The sequence below is a fragment of the Rhinolophus hipposideros genome (genome assembly GCF_964194185.1).
Source record: "Rhinolophus hipposideros genome assembly, chromosome: 10".
In the NCBI taxonomy this organism is placed as follows: Eukaryota; Metazoa; Chordata; class Mammalia; order Chiroptera; family Rhinolophidae; genus Rhinolophus; species Rhinolophus hipposideros.
Window position 1 is genome coordinate 60352092 of NC_138056.1, and position 3712 is coordinate 60355803.

The 3712-nt window shown below is 34.6% G+C and overlaps 1 pseudogene across 1 annotated transcript; it reads right to left on the minus strand.

The window, feature by feature from the left end:
- Positions 1 to 590: 590 nt before the first annotated feature.
- LOC308503625 (T-complex protein 1 subunit zeta-like) lies at positions 591 to 2183 on the minus strand (annotated as a pseudogene). Its single transcript has one exon. The product of its transcript is annotated as a T-complex protein 1 subunit zeta-like (transcript).
- Positions 2184 to 3712: the final 1529 nt, after the last annotated feature.

Consider the following 3712-nt stretch of genomic DNA (forward strand, 5'->3'; position numbering starts at 1 on the left):
CTTCTTATTGTGTTGTAATTACGAGTTCTTCATGATTGTGGATAAAAGCCTGTTGTCAAATATATGCCTAATTTTTTCTCACAATTTGTACTTGCCTTTCATTTTCTTTATGGTGTCTTTTGAAGAGTAAAAGTTTTAAATTTTGTTGAAGTTTGATTTATCAGTTTGGAGAGGTTATGGATTTTGTGTGCTAGATAAAAAATATTTTTCTACTATAAGATTTCAAGGATTTCTCTTACATTTCCTTCTATAAATTTTTTTCAAGCAATATTTAATAAGGTAGATAACATACTTTTCTAACATGTATTTTTACCACTGAAGCTAAAGCAAAACATCCTGTTCATTGGGGGAAAACAGCCTGCTTTATGTATGTACACTGAGTGCAATTAAAAAAACATGCTGTAATTATAATTTCAGACTTTGGAATTGAATAGGTGCGCCAGTGTTCTCGCCGTTTTTTTTTTTTTTTCAAATAGGAAAAGAAAATTCCTTTGAAAATTATTTGAAGCTTAGACAGAAATTCCACAGCTGTATTCTTAGGGTCACTCTTAGAGGCTTCATGATTCAGATGATACAAAGGAAACTTCAATTCAACCTTTGAGAGAAGACATTCCAGCTCGCATGATCTCATCTACCAGGAGAATGTTGGTGGCAATCACAGTGCAGGAGTGAAGAAGCTGTTTCTTTACACAATAGTTATCTCATATGCCTGCTTGGGCTGCCACTATTAGCTAACCTATGTTCAAGTCCACACTCGCAAGTTGACCTGAATTTGAATGTCCTGCTTGAATTTTAACCAGTGTTTCCTAAAGGTCAAAACCAGAAGTCTGAGCAAGAACATTGGGAATAATGAGCAATGCATCAGCAAATGCTTGAACTCCCAGCTGAGTCCTGCCCTTTACACGGGGCTTGTATTTAATCAGGGGTTCTGTCATTGCCGCTTCCACTGCACCAGCACCCGGAACTACACAGCCATCATTAAGAGCATTTTTAACAGCCCTCAAGCCATCTCTTATTGCATCTTTGATTTGAGTGAGGGTGTGCTTATTTGGTCCTTTGATCAATAACGTGAGAGAGAGGATTGCTACATTTCTCAATAAAGGTGAACTTCTCTTCTCCTAATGTATACTCATAGACAAGTCCTGCATGTCCCAAGCAATCAGGATTTAAGTCATCAAAAGAATTCAGAACTATCCTACCACAAGCAAGAGTCAGTCTGTCCATATTTCTCCTTTTAGGTCTGCGTAGAGCTATTATGCCTTCTTTTGAAAGAGCATCTAAGGAAAATGGGTCAATTCCCTTTTTATTAATAACAACAAATCCTTTATCTGAGTCACCACAGACTTTCTTTTTCAGTTCTATTATTTTTTAACTCTATCTTCAATGAATTTTCTTTCAGCTTGTACAAGTTTCTCTCTTTCTTCTGCACTCTTGAGAAAAAGCCAGAATTCACTTCTGTTTTTTTCATATTCTAATGACATATTGTATGTGAGGATACATGCATCTTATCCTCTTTTCTTCATATCAGAATGCCATGCCCCATGGTCCAAAAACAAGACCTCTGATTAAGCCTGTGTCGGTTTCAGATTTATGTTTTACTTCCATTATCTCAACCATGGAGAGGTCAATAGATTCATCATGCTCTCTAATGGCCAAAATGGAGTCAACTACAGTCTCTGTTAAGACATCAGCAAATTCAGCATGAACTTTAGCACTTAGATATATTCTGGCCACATCTATGAGTGTTTCCCGGTCCATCTCTTTGCTTACTTTGACTTGTTCCAAACCTGAAGTGCCTTTTCCTTTGCAGCTTCAAATCCTTCTGTTACTATTCTGGGATGAAGATCTTCAGAAATGTAGAAATCCGCCTGTTTCAGCAGTTCTCCAATAATTAGGACATTGGAAGTGGTACCATCACCAGTTATGTTATCCTGGGCTGTTGCTACTTTGGCTATTAAGGAGGCTGTTGGGTGTTGAATTTGCATTTCATGAAATGGCACGTTGCCATGTTTAGTAAGCTTGATGTCTCCAGCACCAGAAACAAGCATCTTCATGGTGCTCGTAGGCCCCAAGTTTGTCCATAGCACGTCCTATAGACCTCAGGCCACGCTGGTGTTGACCGCCAACACTGCCTGGGCTCGGGCCACCTTGGCCTTGGGAGTTAGGGTCTTCATGGTGGCCATAGCTGACCCAGCACCAGAAAAAAAAAAGACCGGGGGTGAAGATTGCCCAAAGTTGGTTCAGCGTGGCCCAGAGGCACTATCTGGATCTTCTGTCTAAATTTTATATTTTAGATTTTACACTCATGTCTATAATCCATTTCAATTAAATCTTTACTTTATGGCATATGTTGAAGATTGATGTGCATTTTTCTCCCTATGTAAATATTCAGTTTTGTAGCACCATTTGTTTAAAAGACTATCTTTCTCTATTCAATTATATTGGCATCTTTATCCAAAATTTAACATATATATGTATGACACTCTCTATTCTTTTCCCTTAATCTTTATGCTAATACCACATTATCTTGACTAACATAGGTTTACAATAAGTCTTGAAATCAAGTTGCACAAGTCCGTCATCTGTGTTTTTCCTTTTTTAAATTGCTTTGACTAATATGGATCATTGAAATTTCATATAAATTTTAGAATCTGCTTGTCAATTTTTATTCAAAATGTTTGTTACAATTTTGATTGTAATTGAATTCAATTTTTAGATCATTTGGGGAAAAACCATTTTAACAAGGCTCAGTCTTCCAATAAGCAAATATTAAAATATGACATATCTCTCCATTTATTTAGGTCTTATTAAATTCCTTTCAGCAATATTTTGTAGTTTTATTGTATATGTCTTGTACATATTACATTAAATTTATTTCCTAGTATTTCACGCTTGGTGCTGTTGAAAACAATTTGTAGTTTTCTTTTTATGTCCAATTGTACATTAATATTTTATAGAAATGCTATTGATTTTTCTATATTGGCCTTATATCCAGACCTTACTAAATTCACTTATTAGTTTTAGTTCCCTCTTTGTAAATGCCTTAGACTTTTCTGCATTTATAATCAGGTCATCTGCAAATAAAAGAGTTTTGTCTTCTTTTCATTTAGTGTGTTTTTATTTCTTTTTCTTGCCTTATTCACCTGGTTAAAACCTCTGGTTAAGACCTGGTAAAATTTGAGTAGAACTTATGAGAGAGAACATCTGTCTTATTTCCGATCTTAGAAAGAAAGCATTCTTTGTTTTACCATTAAATATGATGATAATACTTTGGGTTTTTTACTTTTTATTTGGGTTAACAAGTTATTTTTCAGTGATAATTTTCTGAAGAGTTTTTATAATAAATGGATGTTAAATTGTATCAAGTGTTTCTTCTGCATTTATTGAGATGCTCACATATTTTTTTCTTCACTATTTTGTTAATTTGATGAATTACATTGATTGATGTTGAATGTTGAACCAACCTTGCATTTTTAACATAAACTACACTTGCTCATGATATATTAGACGTTTTATATATTGTTTGATTCAATTTTATAATATTTGCTAAGAATTCATATGCTTTTAAAAGTATGCAACATTAAGTTATATTAGCAATCATACGAGACAATTTACGACATTCTTCAATGTGATATATGTGTGGTGTCAGATGTTTTTTGATGTGATTAAGGCCACCTGGAGTTAAGGATTCATTTGGTTTGAGGTTAGTGGC